The 27,068-nt window shown below is 46.1% G+C and overlaps 1 pseudogene across 1 annotated transcript in view; it reads right to left on the reverse strand.

The window, feature by feature from the left end:
• Positions 1–389: 389 nt before the first annotated feature.
• Positions 390–27,068, reverse strand: part of LOC147016067 (arylamine N-acetyltransferase, pineal gland isozyme NAT-3-like) — a 70,461-nt pseudogene continuing 43,782 nt past the window's right edge. Inside the window, exon 5 of the transcript XR_015049984.1 lies at positions 390–1,389. The product of XR_015049984.1 is annotated as an arylamine N-acetyltransferase, pineal gland isozyme NAT-3-like (transcript). The remainder of the gene's footprint in view (positions 1,390–27,068) is intronic.

The raw sequence follows: 27,068 nt of genomic DNA on the forward strand, positions 1-27,068 counted from the left end.
ATGGCAGCTTTTGCTGCCAGGTAGTTGTCATTTTGTTGGGGCATGACAATGACGCTGATGCTGTGCCCCTATGCCAGTACATTGGTATTCATTTTGCAAACCTTGGAAGGATGACAGGCTCAGTCAACCTCACCTGGTGTTAATTCAGCAGCCAACAGGGCTCAAACTCATTACCCTAAGATCCCAAGCAGGCCACCCAAACCAGGAAGCCAACACTTGGCTTCACTGACTGTTATCCAATGTCATCAATCACTGCCTTGGTCTCTTGGCATACAAGCGAGGGGGCATACAATCTAGGCAATAAATGATTATTAAGTGAGTCATCTAATCCGAACATTCCAATCACGTTCTCACAAGTCGTCCCAACTGACAACATAGTGTCCACAAGCTTTCACTTAAACTTTTATTTCATTACGCATTGCATGGTGTGATCTCCAACTATCATACATAATATAATATGTCATTTGATACATGAATACATTTTGATTATGACTAGGAACAAATAAATGGCTATTTTCGATTTTCCAGTTTCCCATTAAAGAAAATATCACTCGAGATTCCCAGAATATATGTTCTTCAACAATAACTATGTTTGTCATCAGAATTGGATTATTTGACATCAAAAACCTATATCAAGACACCAAGAACATATATGTAGCTCATATACAAGAGAAGATATGCCATATATTTGTGGCAGCCATCTTGGATTGGACCTCTGGCAAAAATCTAGTGATTTTTGTGAAGTCTCCAGATTTTCGTCCCCAACTTATTTTGTTCAGCATCCTCAAATCATTAAAAATCAACCTTCAAACCTTGATCCCGGAATATTGGTAAAGGGTCCTCTACGATTCGGAACAATTTGGTTTCCACCTAGGCTTATCGTCAGGTGTATAAATAATTACAGAGTAGACATCCCACAGATAAGTGGGCTACCCCTGTGTCATTCTGTTGGACAAAATTTTATTTATCTAATTACATTTTAATTCAGAGTTAACTCCCTTCAAAAACAATGGTAAGACGAGCACTATAAAGTATTTAACTGAGTACGGGAGTTGATGCTGGTGGAAGCTGAACGGGTTCATCCTTGGGAACAAGTTTGTTCGTCAAGGTGAACCCAAAGGTGTCCTTCAGAAACACTGGGATTTCCTCTTCAGGTATCTGCCGAGTCGTCTTCCGTGCCTTCCCATTCTCGTAGATGGTTGAGATAATCCTCCTACCCATATATGTGATTGCACCATCCGGAAGATGCATGCTGCAATAGCTCTTACAGCAGCAAAGAGTTGTAGGAGAAACCTGCTGGAAGATACTCATCGCACTGAAGTCTCTCCAGCATTTCTCAGTTAGATCGAACTTGAAGCATGGGACCCAGTCATCTCCATTTTGGGGCACCTGAACAACAAAGACAATTCGTAATGAAACTGTTTATTTATTGCATAGCACTGACTTAAAGGCACCAAATTTAAAATTCGTCTGTATTTACCCCTTTGAATACTAGTGGTGAAAATTAACCCTCAGCCCAAATATTCCAAAATGGAAATGAATTAAAATCGATTTTATATTGTTCAAAATGTCATGCATGATGTTTATTTTGGGGATTGGTCCTTGATGATAAATTTCTTTTAAATTAATTCTATACTATTATTCAGTGAAAACAAATGCTACCAACTCTGCCAATGGTATCAGATGGCATCAACTCACGTCTCCTAAAAACCTGTGCTGTTGCTATCGCACATTCTCTCTCTCTCTCTCTCTCTCTCTCTCTCTCTCTCTCTCTCTCTCTCTCTCTCTCTCTCTCTCTCTCTCTCTCTCTCTCTCTCTCTCTCTCCCTCTCCCTCTCCCTCTCCCTCTCCCTCTCCCTCTCCCTCTCCCTCTCCCTCTCCCTCTCCCTCTCCCTCTCCCTCTCCCTCTCCCTCTCCCTCTCCCTCTCCCTCTCCCTCTCCCTCTCCCTCTCCCTCTCCCTCTCCCTCTCCCTCTCCCTCACACTCTCTCTCACACTCTCACACTCTCTCTCTCTCTGCCCAGTTTATCCAGTCCTTTGCCATCGGTCATCTTCCAACTGCTTCAAAATCGGCCAACATCACAACATTACATTACAAAGGTGCAAAAATGGATCCCCTTAACGACAGACCAATTAGCTTACTTCCAATCATCAGCAAGGTCATGGAATTCATCATTACAGTTGACATAAAATAATTCCTTTCCTAAAACAGCTTCATCTCAGATCATCAATCCAGATTCAGACTTGGTCACTCTACCTTTAACATGCTGCTTCAAATCACCCAACAATGGATGGAGGCCCTCAATATCGGACATGAGATGATGGCCATCTCTCTGGACATGTCTCTAGCTTTCGATATAGTCTGCCATCCCGCATTGCAAACTGTCTTCCTATAGAATCCAAGGCCAACTCCACTCTTGGATTACTGATTTCCTCCACTCTTGCAGACAATGTGTGGCTCTCGACAGAACCTTTTCTTTTCCTCTCCCTGTTAAGGCTGGAGTACCCCAAGGCAGTGTTCTCTGCCCCATCATATGCCGAATCTTCATCAATGATGTCGCTAACCCTCTGGAAAAATCCTCTATCTCTTTACTGACGACTCCACTCCTGGCCATGACATCTCCCATCCTTCTGACACACAAGCAGCAGCATCTCCCTCTCTTCAAGTCTTGACAAAATCACAAACTAGCCAAACACGGGGAATATGTCTTTCAGTCCTGAGATATCCCACACACTCCCCCTCTCTCTCTGAAAAGACTATACTGCAAACCCTCCCTTCTGCTTTCTCAACAACCATCTCAAAAAGGTTCAGTCACTCAAACTCTTGGGTCTCACACTCAGCCATGATCTCTTTTGGGCAAGCCACATTTCAAAGTTGTCCTCCAAAACCAGAGGCCAATTGGTCATCCTCTGTCATACAAAGTCTTTCCTTGGCACACCTGAGCTCCGATCCACCGACAAGGCTTTCATCCGCAGCTTGATGGAGTGCTGCTCTCTCTCCTCTGGCTGCCTCAAATCTTGCTCAGCTTAACGCTGTGGATACCAAGGAGTTCAAGTTCATTGGAATCTCTCACAAAGAAGCTGAATCTATTGGCCTATCACTTTGCCATCACAGACAGGGGAGTGGTGTATCTGAATTCTTCCACCTCATTTCTGGTCTTGCACCCTCTGCCCTCTCTGTGACTTGTTACCCCCAGGTATCTACAGGATGCATGTGGTCCACCAGCAACCTATCCTCGTGAAACTGCCTAAATCCAGAGCCACAGCTCACCTTCACTCATTTCTTCCTCTTTTTTCCCACCTGTGGAACCACCTTCCACATTCTCTTCAATCTCGTTCTTCCCTCCAGGTCTTCACCTCCAGGTTTTCGCCACCAAAGGTGGAAGGAGGTTATGTTTTCACCCGTGTCTGTCTGTCTGTTTGTTTGTCTGTTTGTGTGCAGGATATCTCAAAAATTTGTGGAAGGATTCGGAAGCAACTTGGTGGATATGTGTGTGTGTGTGTGTGTGTGTGTGTGTGTGTGTGTGTGTGTGTGTGTGTGTGTGTGTGTGTGTGTGTGTGTGTGTGTGTGTGTGTGTGTGTGTGTGTGTGTGTGTGAAAAGGAAGAATTGATTCGATTTTGGTGAAGATCTAATTCCGGATCCGGATACGAGAGTTATTTAATTTTAAAAGTGATTCTTCCCCATTGAGAGATTGGGCCAAAAACTATATAGTACTGTAAATTTGAAAAAATGTATTGGGCCAGATATGTTCTCGTAGATCAGGCATTATGTGGCAGAGATATGCGCTCTACCGAGTGCCCTTCTCGTTAATGCTGTTTTGAGATAAGGAATTGATACCTTCATTGGATAAAAGAGTAGGAGTTCTGCAATGAACAAGTAAGTAAATATATTTATTACCAATTATCAATGTTCATCTGTTTTAGACAGTATTCATGGCTCAAAATGCATACATGTCTGCTCCACATGTTGGTTGATGACAAAATTCATGTGTTTTCTTTGTTTGGGTCAAAATATCTTCTTAACCTTCAGGCACATTAATCCAAGAATACTGGTTAGGTGATGTGAAGCCTTCAAAACCCCTTTTTTTTCCTGGGGCATTTTCAAATGACTGAATGCTTCTAAGACAGAGAAACTGACTCGATTGGAGTGATAACTTAATGGCAGAGGTAGCCATTTTGAATGATGCCTCAAAAAAAAATGTTCAGTCACTTTTGCAAGTCGCTCCATCTCTATCATTGCGACCTAAATATAAACCTATCATGGTGTTAAATTTTACACTTGTTGCATAACTTGCATGAATTTGTGACAGAAGTACTGCACTAGATGGGTCGGTGGAAGGGCCGAGTGGAGGGACGTGTGTGACACAACCTCCCGACAGATCACTACTTGTGAATTGACTGCGTATCTGGATTAGGTTTTTCTGAACACCGATTGGAAGGACATATCTAGGGTTTGTGTTTAAAAGTAATGATTTAAGGTTAAGTTTAGAAACGATGATATGTTCTATTAATCTTGCTGGGAGGGGGCAGGGTGGGGGTGGAAGCAATGGGGGCTTTGATGGCTGCTATAAATACAGTTTGTTTGGTTGTGGGGCCACAAGAGAAATTATATTACATTTTTGCATCCATTGCTAAAAGTTGAAGTGTGTGTGTGTGTGTGTGTGTGTGTGTGTGTGTGTGTGTGTGTGTGTGTGTGTGTGTGTGTGTGTGTGTGTGTGTGTGTGTGTGTGTGTGTGTGTGTGTGTGGTTTATCTCTTGCTGACGCTGGAATGTCCTAACAGCAAATGTTATGAACCCGTCAACTCTCAATCAAGGATATTTCTCGTATTCCTGTATTTATGTGAGTCCGATTTGTGTTGAAGAGCACAACAATTATGGTTTGCCATATTGATTTTTCCTTTAAATTCTGAAAATTATGTTTAAAAGATCATTTTAATGACACATTTCATGCTGGCTTCGGCAGGTTAAAAGTTCCCCGTGAGCAGAAGCGAGTCAGCGTCAACGCACATACAGCTCATGCGCAAAATGCCTCGTTAACCATTCACACGTCATTTCAAAAGTCACGTCTTACAGACTAACTCTGTGCAATTACATATTTATAATTTACAATTGATCTCCGGTTCCGGGTTTGAATCAACGAGAGGTCTCCTTAGGGGCTCCCTGCTGACGTTCTCAAAGTTAAGTTTCCGGTCATTATTTGTCCCGTTTTAACTGTTTAATTTTCTCACCTACATGTTACTGTGTGTTCCTAGTTCGGTTTTGTTTCAAAAATCGTGCTATTATGTGAGTATTTTTGTCGACGTTCTTACCTGGTGTTTGAGGCCTAGGCCTTGGCCTAGGCTTGAGGCCTGTGATGAATTAAAGGATGTGACGCGTGATCACGTGTCGCGCGGCTCGCACACGAGACAGATAAAACCGTGATGCCGCACGGTCGGTGGGATTGTCCCTGGGGCATTGTCATTTACGGCGGTGGTTCACTTGGTGGTCGTTGAATGGTGGGAATTGAGAGTATACCGGACTCCATGCTTATGCTGGCTAATTGCTGATTTATTTTGCGGTGATCGACTGCACATGTATTCCTTGCTGCACATGTATTCCTCGCTGCACATGTATTCCTTTATGTGTCTGTAGAATCGGTTTCAATCAAGTGAAATAAAGCCTACACTCTGAAGGTTTTTCCCTCGCATTCACTTCAATTTATTTCACTTGATTCCTTCGGCTCCCTCAACTGACTATGGACAAGATCTACAAGCCGGAGAGGTTCGATGCGGACCCCAACGCTACTGACTCGGAAATGAAGTGGTCGCATTAGTTCCGTTCCTTCTCACACTATCTGACCATCATTGAAGAGGGAGCCGACAAACTGGCCACACTTGTAAACCATGTCTTGCACAGCGTATTCAGGCTCTTCTCGGAGTGACACCTACGACGCAGCGATCGACGTGCTGCAAGCGCTCCACGTGAAGCGCAAGAACGAGGTATACATACGACATCTTCTCAACACACGCAGGCAAGCAGCCGGGGAGACAATCGATCAGTTCCTGCAAGCTCTTAAACAGCTGGGAAAAGACGGCAGCTTCCGGGCCATAAACGCCGAGGAACACCGAAATGAAGCGACCCGGGAGGCATTTATCCAAGGACTTAGATCAGCCCACATACGGCAACGCTTACTAGAGAAAGCGCAACCCACTCTTGAAAAGGTAGTCGATCAGGCTCGAGCGATGGATACGGCTCAGCAGCAATCTGAGTCATTTGGGACACCGATGCTGCTAATGAACGCCGCTACGCTGGAAACTCAAGGAACCCCACAGACACAGACACAGCCTGATACAGGGGATGGAGAAAAACTCGAGGAGCCGGATACCCAGACCACGTCAAACTCCTCAGCAACTGCTCCGGTTGGTAAATGCTTCTTTTGTGGGTACAAAAGACACCTCCGCCACAAATGCCCCGCCAGAGATGCCACATGCATGAATTGTGACAAGAAAGGGCATTATGCCAGGGTATGTAAATCTACTCTAAGGAGAAATAAACCCACTTCTGCGGCTCTCCACTCGCAAAAAAACTAACTGCAGCCTCCCCGGGGAATCTATCCAAGGCTATCATCAACGTACGAATTAACGGGAATATGGCTGAGGCACTGATTGATACCGGTAGCTCTGAAAGTTTCGTCAACAGCTCGCTAGTGAAGGGCAGGAAATGGAAGATCCACCCGACAGACAATACGGTATGCATGGCCTCCACATCACTACAGTCCCGCGTACGAGGGTACTGAAATGTTGAGTTGGACGTAAAAGGGTACACGCATCGGGATGTAAGGGTACTGGTGCTCCGTGATTTATGCGCAGATGTAATTCTGGGTCATAATGTCCTCAAGCAGCACACGAGCGTTGAAATACCCTTTGGAGGAAGCAAACCTCGTCTAATTCCAAATGCTCTGACCACCGCAGAGGTATCGTCCCCCCTGCTGTTTGCTAACTTGTCGCCGGACTGTAAACCGATAGCGATGAAATCGCGACGATACACCGCCGCTGATATGGACTTCATCGCTTCCGAGACCAAGCGATTATTGGAAGAAGGAACCGATTACCGAGCGATTCGCCATGGCGTGCGCAGGTGTTGGTGACCACCAGTCAGAACCATAAGAAACGAATGGTTGTCGATTACTCTCAAACGGTCAATCACTTCACCCATCTCGATGCCTACCCTTTGCCGCGCATAGACGAGATGGTCGAACGCGTGGCCAATTATAAAATATTCAGCACCATCGATTTGTGAAGCGCCTATCATCAAATTCCCATTCGAGAGGAAGACAAACCTTACACCGCGTTTCAGGCAGGTCGACGCCTCTATCAATTTAGGAGGATTCCGTTCGGTGTAACTAATGGAGTAGCTTGCTTCCAACGAGTTATGGACGACATCATCTCGGATGAAAACCTCAAAGACACTTTTGTTTACGTGGAAAATGTCACGGTGTGCGGTAAGGATCGGGGGGAACATGATATGAATCTGGACAGATTCTTGAGCATTGCTAGAAAATATAATCTGACTCTCAATTACGACAAATGCGTATTCTCGGCAAGGTCAATTGATCTTTTCGGCTACACAATAGCCGACTGCATGATTAAGCCTGATCCTGAACGATTGCGCCCACTCCGTGAGCTACCCCCACCTCATGACCTGCAGACATTGCGTCGGGTGATCGGAATGTTCGCTTACTATGCTAGATGGATCCCCCAATACTCCGAAAAAATACATCCCCTGGTGCATTGCAAAAACTTCCCACCAGATGCTGCTGTTGTAAAAGCTTTCCACAGCCTCAAAGATGATATCAGTAATTCCGTGGTATTATCGATCGACGGCACGGTGCCGTTCGTGGTGGAAACGGACGCTTCCGATTACGCGATCGCTGCGACGCTCAATCAGTCCGGACGACCCGTCGCGTTCTTCTCGAGAACTCTCTCTGGATGCGAGCAGAGACACTCGGCAATAGGGAAGGAAGCGTATGCTATTGTCGAAGCCCTACGTAAATGGAGACATTATTTACTGGGCAACCACTTCACACTCGTCACGGACCAGCGATCCGTTGCCTTCTGCTTGATGGGAAAAATAACGGGAAAATTAAGAGCGAGAAAATAATGAGATGGCAGATAGATCTATCTTGTTATAGTTACGACATTGTTTATCAGCCCGGGATGGAAAACCCTGCTGCAGACACCTTCTCTCGGGTCTACTGTTCGGCGACAATCGGTCGGGCTTTACAAGACCTCCATGAGTCAATGTGCCACCCAGGAGTAACCAGAATGGCACATTTCATGCGCAGACAAAACCTTCCCTATTCTATCGAAGATATTAAACAAATGAATGCTTCTTGCCTTGTTTGTGCTGAACTAAAACCCAGATTCTATGGCGCCGCTCCCGGCAGATTGATCAAGGCCACTTCCCCCTTCGAGAGACTAAATATCGACTTCAAAGGGCCCCTGCCGACTGAGACAGACAACAGATACATACTCACTGTTGTTGATGAATACTCAAGGTTCCCTTTCGCATTTCCGTGCTCGGATATGACCTCGGGCACTGTCGTGAAATGTCTCTCTGACCTCTTTGCCATGTTTGGGAAACCGTCGTACATACATTCAGATAGAGGGCCGTGTTTCATGTCGGTCGAGCTCAAACACTAAACAGTTCCTATATGAACACGGCATAGCAACTAGTCGAACGACGGGTTACAACCCACAGGTAATGGGCAGGTGGAACGGTATAATGGAGTCATTTGGAAAGCCGTAACCCTGGCGCTGAGATTGAGAGGACTGGGCCCTGAGTGGTGGGAGGTTACCCTACTCGACACTCTGAATTCCATACACTCTTTGCTCTGTACGTCCATCAATGCTACTCCTCACGAACGAATGTTTACTCACCAACGACGTTATATTGACGGCCAATCGGTGCCCAACTGGCTAACCTATCCCGGAACAGTGTTCATGAAGCTCCCGGTACGACAAAGCAATTATGAACCAATGGTGGAGGAGGTCGAACTCATCGATGCTAATCCTGAGTATGCTCATGTTAGACTTCCTGATGGCAGGGAGACCACTGTGTCGGTTCGCCATCTGGCTCCCGCAGGTACCCCTCCTGCAGGAATTCCTCCATCTGGTACTCCTCCCTCTGACATTCCCTCCCCAGGTGTTTCCCCCCCAGGAACTCCACCCGAGAATGGTGGCAACGGAGCTACCGCATTCCACCCGAGAGCGATCGAGGAGTCATCCCCGGCACGAGTCGAGGCTCCCCAAGAGGATCGGAAGCCTCCCTCAAGTGAAACCACCATTTACTCCCGGAGAGGTCGACGGATAAAACCCCCTCGCCGACTCGATCTGTAAAGGGGATTATCGGCATCCCTCGATGGCACCTTACCATGCTCCTATAACTCAAAATAATCCTCACTGCTTGGAATGTATGCTTCTGTAGTTTAAATAGTTCGCACTGCTTGAAATGTATACTCCTCTAGCGTTGAAGTAATCATGGTGCGTTGGTTGAGCCTCGAGTTACATTTTAAAGACGGGGAGAATGTGATGATTGAAGGATGGAACGCGTGATCACATGTCGCGCGGCTCGCACACGGGACAGATAAAACCGAGATGACGCGCGGTCGGTGGGATTGTCCCTGGGCATTGTCATTTATGCGGTGGTTCACTTGGTGCTCGTTGAATGGTGAGAATTGAGAGTATACCGGACTCCGTGCTTATGCTGGCGAATTGCTGATTTATTTTGCGGTGATCGACTGCACGTGTTGTGGTGAATTGAAGGTCGTGACGTGTGATCACATGTTGCCCGGCTCGAGCACAGAAGAGATAAAGCTGAGGCTCGGCTCGGTCGGGGGGATTGTCCCAGGGGCATTGTCGTTTTATGTCGGCGATTCACTTGGTGCTCATTGAATGGTGAGAATACTGATTTTTATATAATACTGATTTATTTTGCGGTGATTAGTTGCGCGTGTATACCTTGCTGCTTATGCACTCCTTGCTGCGTCTGTATTTCCTGGTGTGCCCGTAGAAGCGGCTCCAATCAAATGGAATAAAGCCTACACTCTGAAGGTTCTTCTCTCGTCTTCATTTCAATTTATTCCATTTGGTTTTCTCGGCTCTCTCAACCAACGATAGACAAGATCTACAAACCAGAGAGGTTTGACGCAGACCCAAACGCGACTGACTCAGAAATGAAATGGTCGCATTGGTTCCGTTCCTTCTCACACTATCTGACCATCATCGAAGAGGGAGCTGACAAATTGGCTGCCCTCGTGAATCATGTCTCGCCCGGCGTATACAGGCTCTTCTCGGAGTGTGACACCTATGAAGCAGCGATCGACATGCTGCAGGCGCTCTACGTGAAGGCAAGAACGAGGTATACATACGACATCTTCTCAACACATGCAAGCAAGCAGCTGGGGAGACAATCGATCAGTTCCTGCAAGCTCTGAAACAGCTGGGAAAAGACGGCAGCTTCCGGGCCATAAACGCCGAGGAACACCGAAATGAAGCGACCCGGGAGGCATTTATCCAAGGACTCAGATCAGCCCACATACGGCAACGCTTACTAGAGAAAGCGCAACCCACTCTTGAAAAGGTAGTTGATCAGGCTCGAGCGATGGATACGGCTCAGCAGCAATCTGAGTCATTTGGGACACCGATGCTGCTAATGAACGCCGCTACGCTGGAAACTCAAGGAACCCCACAGACACAGACACAGCCTGACACAGGGGATGGAGAAAAACCCGAGGAGCCGGATACCCAGACCACGTCAAACTCCTCAGCAACTGCTCCGGTTGGTAAATGCTTCTTTTGTGGGTACAAAAGACACTTCTGCCACAAATGCCCCGCCAGAGATGCCACATGCATGAATTGTGACAAGAAAGGGCATTATGCCAGGGTATGTAAATCTACTCAAAGGAGAAATAAACCCACTTCTGCGGCTCTCTACTCGCAAAAAAACTAACTGCATCCTCCCCGGGGAATCTATCCAAGGCTATCATCAACGTACGAATTAACGGGCATATGGCTGAGGCACTGATTGATACCTGTAGCTCTGAAAGTTTCGTCAACAGCTCGCAAGTGAAGGGCAGGAAATGGAAGATCCACCCGACAGACAATACGGTATGCATGGCCGCCACATCACTGCAGTCCCGCGTACGAGGGTACTGCAATGTTGAATTGGACGTAAAAGGGTACACGCATCGGGATGTAAGGGTACTGGTGCTCCGTGATTTATGCGCAGACGTAATTCTGGGTCATAATGTCCTCCAGCAGCACACGAGCGTCGAAATACCCTTTGGAGGAAGCAAACCTCGTCTAATTTTAAATGCTTTGACCACCGCAGAGGTAACGTCCCCCCAGCTGTTCGCTCACTTGTCGCCGGTCTGCAAACCGATAGCGATCAAATCGCGGCGATATACCACTGCTGACATGAATTTCATCACTTCAGAAACCAAGCGATTACTGGAAGAAGGAATTATAGAACCGAGCGATTCGCCATGGCGCGCACAGGTGTTGGTGACTAGCAGCCAGAACCAGAAGAAACGAATGGTTGTCGATTATTCCCAAACGGTCAATCGCTTCACCCAACTCGACGCCTACCCCCTGCCGCGCATAGACGAGATGGTCGAACGCGTGGCCAATTATAAGATATTCAGCACCATCGATTTGCGAAGCGCCTATCATCAAATTCCCATCCGAGAGGAAGACAAACCTTACACCGCATTCCAGGCAGGTAGGCTCCTCTTCCAATTCAGGAGGATTCCATTCGGCGTCACGAATGGAGTAGCTTGCTTCCAACGGGTTATGGACGACATCATCTCAGATGAAAACCTCAAAGACACTTTTGTTTACGTGGACAATGTCACAGTGTGTGGTAGGGATCAGGGGGAACATGACATGAATCTGGACAGATTCTTGAGCATTGCTAGAAAATATAATCTGACTCTCAACTCTGAGAAATGCGTATTCTCGGCAAGGTCAATTGACCTTCTCGGCTACACGATAGCCGACGGCACGATTAAGCCTGATCCTGAACGATTGCGCCCACTTCGTGAGCTACCCCCACCTCAGGACCTGCAGACAATGCCCCGGGTGATCGGCATGTTCGCTTACTATGCAAGATGGATTTCGCAATACTCCGAGAAAATACATCCCCTAGTGCATTGCAAAAACTTTCCACCAGATGCCGCTGTTGTAACAGCTTTCCACAACCTCAAAGACGATATCAGTAATTCCGTGGTATTATCGATCGATAGCTCGGTGCCCTTCGTGGTGGAAACAGATGCTTCTGATCACGCGATAGCTGCTACGCTTAATCAGTCTGGGCGGCCGGTCGCGTTCTTCTCCAGAACTCTTTCTGGAAGCGAGCAGAGACAATCAGCAATAGAGAAGGAGGCGTACGCCATCATCGAAGCGCTGCATAAATGGAGACATTATTTACTGGGAAACCACTTCACGCTCGTTACGGACCAACGATCCGTGGCATTCATGTTTGATGGGAAAAATAACGGGAAAATTAAGAATGAAAAAATTATGAGATGGCGGATAGACCTCGCTTGCTATAGTTACGACATAGTCTACCGGCCCGGGAGGGAAAACCCTGCTGCAGACACCTTCTCTCGGGTCTACTGCTCGGCGACAATCAGTCGGGCTTTGCAAGACCTCCATGTGTCTCTGTGCCACCCGGGGGTAACCAGAATGGCACATTTCGTGCGCAGACAGAACCTTCCCTATTCTATTGAAGATATTAAACAAATGAATGCTTCATGCCCTGTTTGTGCTGAACTAAAACCCAGATTCTATGGTGCGGCTTCTGGCAGATTGATCAAGGCCACTTCTCCCTTCGAGAGACTAAACATTGACTTCAAAGGGCCCCTGCCGACCGAGACAGACAACAGATACATATTCACTGTTGTTGATGAGTATTCAAGGTTCCCTTTCGCGTTTCCGTGCTCGGATATGACCTCGGGCACTGTCGTGAAATGTCTGTCTGACCTCTTCGCTATGTTTGGGAAACCTTCGTACATACATTCAGACAGAGGGCCGTGTTTCATGTCGGCCGGGCTAAAACAATTCCTATTAGAGCACGGCATAGCAACTAGTCGAACGACGGGTTACAACCCACAGGGTAATGGGCAGGTGGAACGGTATAACGGAGTCATTTGGAAAGCCGTAACTCTGGCGTTGAAATCGAGAGGACTGGGCCCCGAGCGGTGGGAGGTTACCCTTCCCGACGCTCTGAATTCCATCCGCTCTTTGCTCTGCACGTCCACCAATGCAACTCCTCACGAACGAATGTTTACTCACCAACGACGTTATGTTGATGGCCAATCGGTGCCCAACTGGCTAACCCATCCCGGAACAGTGTTCATGAAACGCCCGGTACGACAAAGCAAGTATGAACCCATGGTGGAAGAGGTCGAACTCATCGATACTAATCCAGAGTATGCTCATGTCAGGCTCCCGGATGGCAGGGAGACCATTGTGTCCGTTCGCCATTTGGCTCCCTCAGGTACTCCTCTCGCAGGTACACCACCATCTGGCACACCTCCCTCTGACATTCCCTCCCCAGGTGTTCCCCCCCCAGGGACTCCACCCGAGAAGGGTGACGACGGAGCTACCGCGTTCCACCCGAGAGCGATCGGGGAGTCATCTCCGGCACGAGTCGAGGCTCACCAAGAGGATCGGAAGCCTTCCTCAAGTGAAACCGCCATCTACTCCCAGAGAGGTCAACGAATAATACCCCCTCGCCGACTCAATCTGTAAAGGGGATTATCAGCATCCTCGATGCTCATGCTCCTATATGCTCGTTACATAATATATCGATGCTCATTACCATGCTCCTACAACTCAAAATAATCCTCACTGCTTGGCATGTATGCTTCTGTAGTTTAGATAGTTCGCGTTTCTTGAAATGTATACTCCTGTAGCGCTGAAGTAATCAAGGTGCGTTAGCTGGGCCTCTAGTTACATTTTAAAGACGGGGAGAATGTCGTGAATTGAAGGTCGTGACGTGTGATCACATGTTGCCCGGCTCGAGCACAGAAGAGATAAAGCTGAGGCTCGGCTCGGTCGGGGGGATTGTCCCAGGGGCATTGTCGTTTTATGTCGGCGATTCACTTGGTGCTCATTGAATGGTGAGAATACTGATTTTTATATAATACTGATTTATTTTGCGGTGATTAGTTGTGCGTGTATACCTTCCTGCTTATGCACTCCTTGCTGCATCTGTATTTCCTGGTGTGCCCATAGAAGCGGCTCCAATCAAATGGAATAAAGCCTACACTCTGAAGTTTTTCCCCTCGCATTCATTTCATCCCCCATTCTTCCAACTAATCTCTTTCTTATCTCAAAAAAAAATAAATAAAAAAACAACAACAACAACACACTCACCTTCTCCCGATTCTGCTTCTTTTTCTTCCTCTTACCTTCCTCGTCGTCTTCTTTAATACACTTCCATGACCTAATCTGTTGAACTCTCTCAAACATTAATATTAACAACAAAAACGATCTTATAATGCTTCATCTTCCTCTCTCACACATGTGGTACTCTTTACTGTTTCACAATGCACTACTCTTCTGCTATTTTAACAGACTGCTCTCATTTCGAGCTCTCCTTCATTCCTTGCCGAAAAAAATCCAACTATTACAGCGCTTCTTCTCTCCATTCTCTGAATTCGCCTTTATTGCATCCATCAAGAAACGTGTTAAATCGCATCTCTGACCTAAAACTTTTAAAAACCACAGTTTGCCATGGATGTTCGCTTTCCATCAACCATTCTTTTTTTCCAACTTCAGTGCCAACTCACCCCCCTCACCCCTCACTCTCACTCTCAAAGCAACCATCCCACTCTTCTCCCACCAAGCCTCCCTCTCACCTCTCTCAAAAATTCCCCCCTCACCTTTCTCCCACCTTTCATCCCCCTCACTCATCCTTCTCAAAGTTGCCCCCTCTCATCCACCAAGCTGCCTCCCTCCACTGCCCTCTCACCTCCATCTCTTCACTCCACCTCCTCAAATCCCCAACTGCCTTCTTCCTTGTCTCTTGGCCCCCCTCTCCCCCAGCACCACAGAGCCTTTTCTCATCCTCATTCGACCCCCTCCCCTCGCTATTCTGTAATACCCCACACTTTCAACAACCCTCCTTACCTCCCCCCCTCGTCCCTTGTCCTACCCTCCCCCTCCCCCTCCACCTCCTGCACCCAAAGCCTCTTCCCCCACCTCTTAATTAAAAGTGTGGACCTCAAATATCCGGGGCCTTCGCTCAAACCTTTCAGATCTTTCCATACAGGTTGCGACTGAGAAACCAGACATTATCTGCCTAACAGAAACTTTCCTCTCCCAAGACGTGTCTGACTCCCAAGTATCTCTCCCCGGTTACTCCCTCTTACGGTATGACAGACCTGAGCCTCGTCCTGGTGGAGGTGTTGCTCTCTTCATCAAAGACTCTATTCCTCACTCTCCATGCACTGCCCTCACTCCCCCACACCCACAAGAATAACTACCACAAGCTACGGCTTCCCTCCACTCCCACCTCATGTTTATATGTGTACTCTACCGTCCACCGAACAGTGACGACTCCATCTACACCTCACTATCCAAAAACATGGACCATCTCCTATGTTCTCATCCAAACTCTCTCTTCCTCTTATGTGGTGACTTCAATTGTCATCACGCCAGTTGGCTAGGTGTGGGTACCTCTCTCACCTGCCATGGCACCTCAGAAAAGCTTTCTGCGACTCATTAGGACTGACTCAATCGGTCAACTTCCCGACCCGGATCTCAACCAATGGTACTCCATCTCTTCTGGATCTGATTTTGACAAATTTCCCTGACAATATCTGCTGCTCTTCATCTGCTCCAATCGGATCTTCTGACCACGTCCTTGCCAAAGTGGACATCTCTCTGGCTGTTATCAGAGAACCACCTCACCGCCGTCGAGTCTGGCATTTCACTCAAGCCGACTGGCAGGGTCTCTGCGCAGCCATCAAACTTATAGACTGGTCTTCTATCACTACTTTCTCAAACATCAACTCATCCTGGAAATTCTTTCAAAGAAACTTGCTCTCCCTCATGCACAGATTTATCCCCTCTCGTGTTCAGTTGTCCTACCCTTCCTCCCGCCCTTGGTTTACTGAAGCTTATGGTGAGGATGTTGTCCTGAAACAACTTGCCTTTGCTTCATGGAAAGCAAACCCAACTGAGGGCAATCTCAGTTCCTTCCACAAAGCTCGGAACAAGTCTGTATCTACCCTCAGGAGAGCCAGAAAACAACATCTTTCTAATCTCAAGTCTGAACTCTCAAACCTCTCTCCCTCCTCAAAATCCTGGTGGCGTTTAATAAAATCTGTTTCTGGTGTATGTTCCCCCTCCATCCCTTCCCTTACCTCAAATGGCCGCACTGCTGATACCACACGTGATAAAGCTGAATGTCTCAACTCGGTGTTTGCAGCTAAATCTTGTGTCCTAAACCCATCACTTTCTCTACCTACTTTACCCAGTCGCACCCAACTGTCCCTGAACTCTGTGTCCTTTTCTCCTAACAAGGTGGAGAGCTTGCTTTCAAACCTCGACGCAGATTCTGCAACCGGTCCAGACGGCATCAGCCCACGTATCCTCAAAGCCTGCTCTTCTGCTCTTGCTCACCCTCTCTCTGTTCTATTCACCCTCTCATTTGCCCAAGGTCATATGCCATCTGCTTGGAAATCTGCTAACATCACTTCCCTGAAGAAAAAAGGTGCAAAAACAGATCCCTGTAACTACAGACCAATCAGCCATCTCCCAATCATCAGCAAGGTTATGGAATCCATCATCGCTTCAGACATCAAATCCTTCCTCTTCTCCAATGGCTTGATTTCCAATCATCAATTTGGTTTCAGACCTGGTCACTCTACCCTGGATATGCTGCTTCTGCTCTCCCATCAATGGATGGAGATCCTCAATGCCAGACAGGAAATCCGAGCCGTATCCCTGGACATATCACGTGCTTTTGACACAGTCTGCCACCCTGCCCTACTCACCAAACTGTCTTCCCATGGTATTCAAGGCCATCTCCACTCGTGGCTCGCAGACTTCCTCTCCTGTCGCAGTCAACGTGTGGCCCTAAATGGAGTTCTTTCATCCCCTCTTCCTGTGCAGGCTGGAGTTTCTCAAGGTAGCGTTCTGGGCCCTATTCTTTTTCTGGTTTTTATCAATGGTCTCTCCGACTCTTTGGAAAATCCTCTATTTCTCTTTGCCGACAACTCCACCCTCTGCCGTACCATCTGTCATCCCTCAGACCGGCAAGCAGCAGCTTCTTAATTCACTGCAGATCTGGATAAAATCACAAACTGGTCCAACACGTGGGACATTTCTTTCAATCCAGACAAATTTCACACTCTCACTATGTTTCTTCGAAAGGACCATTTAGAAAACCCCCCCATCCACTTTCTCAACAATCCTCTGGAAGAAGTCCTTTCTTTCAAGCTTCTGGGTCTCACTATCTGCCATGACCTTTCCTGGGAAAGTCACATTTCCAACCTCTCCTCAAAAGCCAGTCGCCGACTGGGAATCCTCCGTCGTGCAAAGTCCTTCCTCGGCCCTCTTGAGCTCCTGACCACTTACAAAGCTTTTGTCCGTAGCCTGATGGAGTACTGCTCTCCCCTCCGGGCTGGTGCTCCTGCCTCCCACCTTTCTCGGCTTCACACTGTCGAAACCAGGGCATTTAAGAACATCGGCATCTCCCGCAATGAAGCTGAGTCTTTGGGCCTCTCACTTAATCACCGCAGGTTGGACGGCCTTGCCCCCCCCTGCTCTCTCTGCGATTTGTCCCCACCACATTTCCACAGGGCGCTCAAGGTCCGCCAACAACCCCCTTCTGGTAAAACTCCCAAAATCACGAATCACTGCTCATCTTCACTCTTTCATTCCTATTTTTTCCCACCTTTGGAATAAACTTCCTCACTATTCTTTCCCATTCTTCCCTCCAGGCTTTCAAAACAGCTGTTCACCACCACCTCTTATCCAAATCGATCCAAATCCAAATCCTCGATCTTTTCTACCCCCAATAATCCACCCAAGCCCACTTCCTTCAATTCCCCTGCTTTCCTTCCTGAAAGTCCCTGTAATGTCCATCTTCTCTTCGCCATGTTCCCCGTCCCATCCCCATCCCTCTCCCTTCCACAGTTCACCTAATGTGTCTGTTCCCCACTGTTTTGTCCCTTCCACTCCCGCCCCTCTTGTCTCATGCCCCCTTGCTGCGAGTTGTGTGTTAGCTCTCATACGAGCCTCGACAAGGTATACAAAAAAAAAAAAGTCCGTGGTTATTCTACAAGACAAGCCAGTATGTTTCACCTTCAATGAATAAGAATAAATGCTGCAAAGAAAACTAATTTTTACTGGACCACAATTTTGGAATTCATTCGATTAAAATCTCAAGTCGACTTCCAGCTTCTGCACATTTAACCAGAAGTTTATATTATTATTGTTAGAGAGAGAGAGAGAGAGATAGAGAGATAGAGAGATAGAGAGAGATAGAGAGATAGAGAGATAGAGAGATAGAGAGATAGAGAGATAGAGAGAGAGAGAGAGACACACAGAGACACACAGAGAGACACAGACACAGACACAGACAGAGACAGAGACAGAGACAGAGACAGAGACAGAGACAGAGACAGAGACAGAGACAGAGACAGAGACAGAGACAGAGACAGAGACAGAGAGAGAGAGAGAGAGAGAGAGAGAGAGAGAGAGAGAGAGAGAGAGAGAGAGAGAGAGAGAGAGGTATCTTATTCTGCTCATGAGTGTTTGTAGTACGTTAAATTCAAGATAATGGTGTAATGTCTGTCGGTATTTGCTGGTGTCCCACCGCTCCCTCCTTCCCTCATTTTTCCCCCCTCTTCTTTTTCCAACAATTTTTTCTTACTCCTACATTAAAATTCTATCTTGACAAATAATTATATAAAACTAATAGGCGTCTTCTCCTTCTACGCCTGCTCTTCCCTTTCTAAGGAGTGAGGTCCAATGACACCAAGCATCTGCCCTGCCTTGACCACAAAACTCCTCCACATCCTTCTGTCCTTCGCCAACTCTCTCCACTCTCCAACCACACCTACCTCACTGATATACATCCTCACACAATTCTCCCATCTCAACTCTGATCTATCTCTTCCTCCTACCTTGTTCACTCAACCCATCCACTCTTTTTTTTACCATTCTCCATTCCCCCATCCGCACCAAGGGTCCAGCCTATCTCAGCTGGCATTTCATCAATCTTCCTGTCAAGGTCATCTGTGCACCAATTTCCTCCCTCGGTTCATCCATCCTCCATCTATCCACCCTCTTCACTGCCACAATCCTCTTGACCAAGTTGTTCTCACAAAGTTGTCGACTCTGTTGTCTCCGTCAGTGCCACCGTCTCCAGACCGTAAAGGTAGGCCAGCATTACACATGACAACAAAACCTTCCCTTTCCATTTCCTTGATATCTTTCTGTCTGCCATTACTCCATCCACCCTCCTCTATGCATTCACATCCACCTGAATCATCCTCCACATCTCTGCCTGCGACTTGCAATCGCCGGTCACTGTTCCCCCTAGATACTCAAACCCATTTCTGCCTAATCTCCTTCCCCTCTCACCTGATATTCATTTCTTTTCTCTGCTGCCCAACCAACATCACCTCAGTCTTCTCCATACTCATCTTCAACCCATGCTTCCCATATGCCTCCTTCCACTCCCCCAGTACTTCCTGCATCTCCCACCTACTCTTCACCACAACAGCCAGATCGTCCGCATACAGCATCCTCCCCAGAATACCCCTCGTGTTCACCTTCCTGCTTACCAGCTTCATCAACATGATAAACATGAGTGAGCTGAAAACTCTTCCCTGCCTCAAACCAATGTTCACACTGAACTCCTCAGACATCCTAGAACCACCCAAAAGGCTTGCGTTCGTTTCCTTGTACATCCCTTTCACCAACATAACTTCTGCTTCTTGCACTCACATCCATCTCAGTGTCGTCATCACCATCTCTCTCAGGACAGTGTCGTGGGCCTTCTCCAGGCCCACAAATCCCAATGTCATATCATCTTGCACCTTCCACCTCTTCTCCACCAGCTGTCTCAGTGTAAACATCCCATACATTGCCCCCCTACCCTTTCAGAGCCCCTTTTGCTCTTCTCCAATCTCCATCTCCACAGTCTTCCTTATTTTCCCATCCAGAATCCTCTCCAGCATCTTCATGACATGACTTAGGAGAATAATGCCCCTGTACTTCACCAGATCTTGAACATCATCCTTCCACTTCCATGTCGACACAATTAACCCTGTCCTCCAATCCTCCGGAGTTAAACCCTCTCTCATACGTACAGTACATTCAACAGCCTCTTCGGCCAACTGACTCTGACTTCTTCCTCTGCAATGATCATTTCTGTACACACCTCCTCAATGCCCAGTGCTCTTCCCTTCTTCATCCTCTTCAATGCTGTCTGCACCTCTTGCTTCGTGATCGGCACTGAGTCCACATAACATGCTAGCTCCAGCTCACCATTGCTTCCTTTCAGTTTCAACAGCTCCTTGAAATATCCTTCCTACACCTTCAATGCTACAAACCTCTCTGTCACTAGCCGACTGCCACCGTTCTAAATTACGCCCCCCCCTTCATGTCATTACTTTCCTTATCCCTATCACAAGCCAATTTATAGATCAACTTCTTCCCACCATGCTCTTCCAACTTGTTGGAGATCTCCTCTTCCAAAACATTCCTCACCTTATCCACAGCTTTCCTTGCTGCTTTCTTCTTCTGCCCATACAGGTGCAACAATCCTGCTTCTGGCTGCCTCCTCCTATCCTTGATTTTCTCTATCCTCTTCCAAATGTCTGAAAGAAAATGCACCATTTCCTGACGTCCTTCCACATAAAACTTCTGCAGTTCCCTTAAACGCCTCTCCGTATTTCTTCCACTCCTCCAAACCTTCCTCTTCTTCGCTGAATTGCTCATACCTAGCCCACAACCTCTCCTTGTACTCCACGGCGTTCTGCCCACACTTCCCCCACCAAATAATCTTCTGACTCCTTCTCTTAACCTCCCTCCTTTTCTTTTTACACCACAGGCTTGTGCTGTGTGGTGACATGCTGTCTTGCTACTGCCTTACAATCCTTGATGCTCCACAACTGTCACTTCCTTAGCACCACCAAATCCAATTTTACTGTATGTTGTCTACTCATTTAGGTAATCTTATGGCTTTCTTGCTTTTGAAAGCATGGACCAGCTATGGCCATCCCATACCTCACCACAAGCTCCACCAGCTCTTGACCCTCTCTATTCCTCGTTCCCCAACCAAATTTCCCAACACATTCTTCTTCACCCGGCTCCATTACTCACGCATGCGCATTAAAGTCTCCCACAATGCACAGCATCAACCATTCTCATCATTCTCTCCAGTGCATCCCTGAATTCCTGCTTCTCCGCCCCAATCCTTCCTGTTTTATGGCCCATATACTGACATAACACACACCATACACCTCTGCATCACCACCCATGCCATAACTATCCACCCCTCCCATACTGTATGTCCACTCTGACTGTCTGCTTGCTGATCTCTTCCAATACTATTATTTCCATGCCAATGCTCCTTCCACCCCCACCCGCATGCAACAGCTTGTATCCTCCTACAAACCTCCTTGCCCTGTCTCCTTTCCACCTGGTCTCCTGCACACACAACACTTTCAATCTCCTCTGCATCACCTCCACCACCTCGACTCTTCTCCCCTCCACTGATCCTACATTCAAACTACTGAGCTGGACCTCACTTCTGAACCTCTGCATGCCTGGTGGAGCCAGTACCATCTTAATCAGTTTGAGACTCTATGGTCATCAATCAGTAGCGCTGTCCGGGCTGACCTGCTGGACCTACTACCATAGCCTGTTATCATAATCCTGTGTGCACGCATGCACACACACCGCTCTTTCTCCACTTGTTCACCTCTTTCTCCACCCATCCCTCCCTCTCACCCCTCTCTGTCCCTCCACACTCCACTCCTCTCCCCCACCCTCGAGGAACTCATCTCAACCTCCACCCCACTTACTTCCTCTTCTCTTCCTCCCCCTCACCCCTTCCCACTCCCACTCACCCTCACCCTCCTCATGTCCCGCTCTCCTTAATACCTTAAAGTCATGCTTATTCAGGTTACACCAAGTAAATGCTTTTCACAAAAATCACTCAGTTCAAAAGCCACTCAGTTCGACCCTCAGCACGTTCGCACAAATACGCTTCTCAACTCCCATGCTCAGTCCCCCTCAACTCCCATGCTCAGTCCTCCCCACTGAAGAACTTTGGTTCAGCAAAGCAGCTACAGATGCATGGATCCAACAGCTTCTTCAACTGAAACAACAATCACGGCTTCACACTGTGCCACATGCATGACTCTCAAGCATTGCTGAACACCATACCGGGCAAGTGACTCTCAAGGGCCGCTATACACCATGCCGTACACGAGGTCTCCATACTATGAACCTAGCTTTTTACATCGACTCCTCCACATTCATTCATATTATTATATACTCATTTGTCATTCCACTAATTTGTTTGTTTTGTGATTTTTACCTGACACATATCACAGGTTTACAAGCACTTCGCATTGCTGTTGTTGTTGGGTTCTGTGCTGTTGGAACAGTCCCAAAAAGTCCCACCGCCAACACTCCCGGGAGTTAGGCATCAAACCAATATCAGTCTGGCGTATCCTCACTCATGAACTGAAGCATTTCCAATATATCATCTGTATTAGGCATAGACTGCGTCAAGAGGACACGAAAAGGAGACTTGATGACTGCTTTTGACGTTTACACATGGTACATGCTTGAGAGCCTCGCTGGTATGCATTTCTGTCTGTGCTGTTGATGATTCGCAAACAAGCGATGAAACTGGTCTGGCAGCTGAGGGGGTGTGTAGTATTGGGATTCTCATGTGTGTATAATTTGTGAACGTCTTTTCAGCTGTGGAGGAACTCTGGGAAGGGTTTGAAATGAAACAGCAAAGGGCTTTCCTTGGATAGCTTTTCATGGTTGCTTTATGCAGCTTCTTCAACGAGAAGCGCATGGGAGGAGACGATTTAAATATACACTGTATACTAGCAAATACAACCCGTTGCTTCACTAATGGAGATGTGAAGGGTGGTGGGGGGGGAGAGGAAGAAAGGAAGAGGGGAGAGAGAGGAGGGAGGGCAGAGGAGGAAGGGCAGAGAGAAGAGGGAGTGTTGAGAGAAGAAATCCAGAATCCAAAATAGAAATGATAGCTCTTCATATGATCAACAACGCAAGGATGCTCTGTCGTTTCTGTACAAAAATCTCGTAAACATTGGACTTAAAATAAAGAATTTATGGCGTTTAATATGATATGGAATAGGCAAAGCATAGAAGCGAATGTAGAATTATTCTTACATTCGCTTCTGACTTTACCTATTCCATATCAGTTTTAAACTGATGCTATACATGTTATCATATGGCCCTGTTATATGGTGATAAACAAATGTTTTATCCTCTCATTCGGGTTTAGATATTGGAACAATTGATTATATTTCAAATGGTATTAAATCTAAATCTAAATCTATCTTCCACTCCATGTTAGGTTTAGTTTAGCTAGACCAGTGATGTATCCTGTGGTTGGGGATACAGTCGGGTGAAGTTAATGTATTACATATCTATCGTACAGTGACTACAGTCAATGTTCGGTGCAGTGGAGTCAGACCAGTTATATATTCAGTAGTTCACACTGATACATGGTCAGGTGATCAAGTTGACTGTATTATTATCTTGCCAAAACGAAGTTTTTGCAAGATATGTTAGTCAGCTTGTATGTTTTTTTTTTGTTTGTTTGTTTGTTTCTTTGTCTGTAATCATGTATAAAAAATTCTGCAGAGCACAGTTATCATCGGAAATTTTTGTAGCTTCGCATATCAGAGGCCTATAGAGGTCCCTTTCAGTGCACAAAATTTTGAAGGTCAAGGTCAAAGGTCAAGGTCACTTTGGCGCAAATCAGGGAAGTCGACGAAACCCTTATTTTTTGAGTAATTTTGATCGGATCGTCTTCAAACTTCATGGGAATATAGTTCATGGTCTGGCGCTCAGCTGATTAATTTTTGGTGGCGATTGGCCTTGACCTTCATGGTTAGTGCCTCAGGTCAAACATATTTGACCCCAAGGTCAAATTTTCAAGTTTTACGAACCATATCGTGTAGTTCCTCAAATTGAACACCTCGATGAGTGCTTTCTAGATATGTCAAGCTTGAGACATTATGATGTCATTTGGTGACGTTATGAGGCAAAAGCATATTTTTCATGGTTACTCTGTAGAACGATTCTCATCGGACTCTCTCGTAGGCAGATATTCCTCAAGGAGTCGCTCCTGGTGGATAGCAGCTCTGTTCACCTCAGTGTGACCTTAAAGAAGTCACACGTGGTCATCTTTTGGCAAGATACGGGTCACCCTGCGGGTGACATTGGTTTATATTTATATGTCTGTCGTTCAATCCATGTTGGACCACTGATGTATCCTGCAGTTCAGGATACATTGTCAGCAGATCAGGTAGATTAAACCAGAGATGTATCCAATAGTTCACGATCCATGGTTGGATGATCAAGTGGATCATGTATTATATATATATATATATATATATATATATATATATATATATATATATATATATATATATATATATATATATATATATATATATTTAGCCTCCTGAGTCCACATTAATTGGGTTCTATATAGCTGTACTAGTGATGTATCCTGTAGTTCATCATACATGGTCGGGTGATAAGGTAGATTGTATTACCATGATTACATCTGTCCTCTAGTCCATGTTATATGTAGGTTCAGTGGAGTTAGACCACAGTTGAGTGTCCATCCAAAGTTTGGATTATATATAAATCCATTATATGCATTCTTGTAGATTGATCTATCTTAAGGCCCAGTCATACCTTGACGTTTTAGCCAGCTTATGCCGATTTTTGAAAAAATTGTCTAAAACGCTGGCACACTTCGAATACGTTATGGGTAAGTTTTGGAAACATTGAGAGCACGCTGAAAAACACTGCCATACGTCGTAGTACACTGGCTTTCATCGTTGTACTTTGCGGTTGTCCTCAAATTTTAGCATGCTTGAAATTTTATGAATTATGCCAGCGTATGACTCACAAGTTCCGCAACGCTGGCCATAAGTTGTAGGTACGTTATGCGATCGTTGACTCACGTTGACACATGTTACTTGTAAGTTACTCGAAAGTCGAAACACGTCGAGGTAATGTTTAGTGTACCCGAAACTTATTTCTAACCTGAGTAACGTGTTGTAGGCACATTGCGCGATCATTGACACACGTCAACACATGTTACTTTTAAGTTACTCATAGGCTGAAAGACATCGGGGTAATGTTTTGCGTACCTGAAACTTATTTATAACCTATGAGTGACATGTTGTTAACACGCTACGCGATCGTTGACACACGTCGACACTCCTTGCTTGTAAGTTACTCATAAGTCGAAACACGTCGAGATAATGTTTAGCGTCAGTGTTACAGACTCGATGTTTTTTTTTTTTTTTCGGTATGACGGTGATGTTGACACTTCGATTTCTAGTGTGGTTATAATATAATATAATTAATAGGCTGCCACTCAACGATTTAAATCATAACCGCACTAGAAATCGAAGTGTCAACATAACTGTCATGCCGGAAAAAAAAAAGAAACAAACAAAAAAAAAACATGGAGTCTGGAACACTGATGGGTTCCTCCTGTGAAGCCCATTTTTATATACCAATTCCCCTAAACGCTGCCAATACACCATTATACGGTAGTTGTAAGTTAGAAACACGTTCATTTAGTTATTTGGTCATCCGGAAGACGTCAATCAAATACGTCTACATATGTCAATGTGCGTTGGAAATACATAAGGAATTGGTTCAAACCACGTTACTCATAAGTTAGAAATAACTTTCGGGTACGCTAGACATTATCTCGATGTGTTTCAACTTATGAGTAGCTTCGAAGTAACTTTTGTCGACGTGTGCCAACGATCGCATATCGTGCGTACAACTTATTCTCATCGCATGCGGAACGTGTGAGGAATACGGCAAGTACGTCGTAAAATGTTTAACACGTTTAAAATTACAAGACGTACTCCACTTACTACGACGTATGATAGCGTACTTTAGCGTTCTATTCACGTATACCAAACTTACCCATACCGTATTCGACGTGCGCCAGCGTTTTAGACGCATTTTTCAGAGGTCGGCATACGCTGGCAAGATCGCTAAGGTCTGACTGCGATGTTGACACTTCCATTTCTCCGGCGGTTATGATTTGAATCATTGTGTGGCAGCCTTTTAATTGGTTACGCCACGTGATCGTCGGCGATACGTGCAGCACGCTATACATAAGTTAGACTATCATTGGGCATAGGTTGTGAACGCCAACAACAGGCTAAGCATTCATTGGTATAAGTTATCTATAAGACAACGAAACGTTCTGTGTCTGTTACTAATATGTTATGCATACGACCAACTCGTTATGAATACGTCCGAATCTTTAAAAAACAACAGCAAAAGTTCAGCGTAAGCCAGCGTTTTACATACATTTTGATACGTTGCCATTGCTGGCTAAAACGTCAAGGTGTGACTGGGCCTTTACGCTCAGTTAAGTGCATTTGGACCATAATGTTTCAAACAGAGCATTTGAATAAATTGTTAGTTCAAATCAGGTGAAACATGATTCATCAATCATTCAATCCTCAGGTTACAGGCCCTGGTTATACATCAAGTTTCATGCAGGTAAACTGGTTGAACCAATATTGTTTCCTGTAGTTGATACACAATGTACATGTGCATCATGGGTTGATCAGATGCGTTGTTCAAATCCAAAATTTTCAATCATTCCATCCAGATGGGTCACCGCTCTTGTTGAACTAAAGATTTGACTGGAATGTCTACATCAGGAATGACTGCATGCTGCAGATAATGTACATGATATCCACTCTAAGTTGATGTTAAACTTGTCAAGAAATGTTGC

This window comes from Eptatretus burgeri, chromosome 12 (assembly GCF_056783735.1).
Source record: "Eptatretus burgeri isolate ZD-2024b chromosome 12, Ebu_testis_v1, whole genome shotgun sequence".
NCBI classification, from domain to species: Eukaryota; Metazoa; Chordata; class Myxini; order Myxiniformes; family Myxinidae; genus Eptatretus; species Eptatretus burgeri.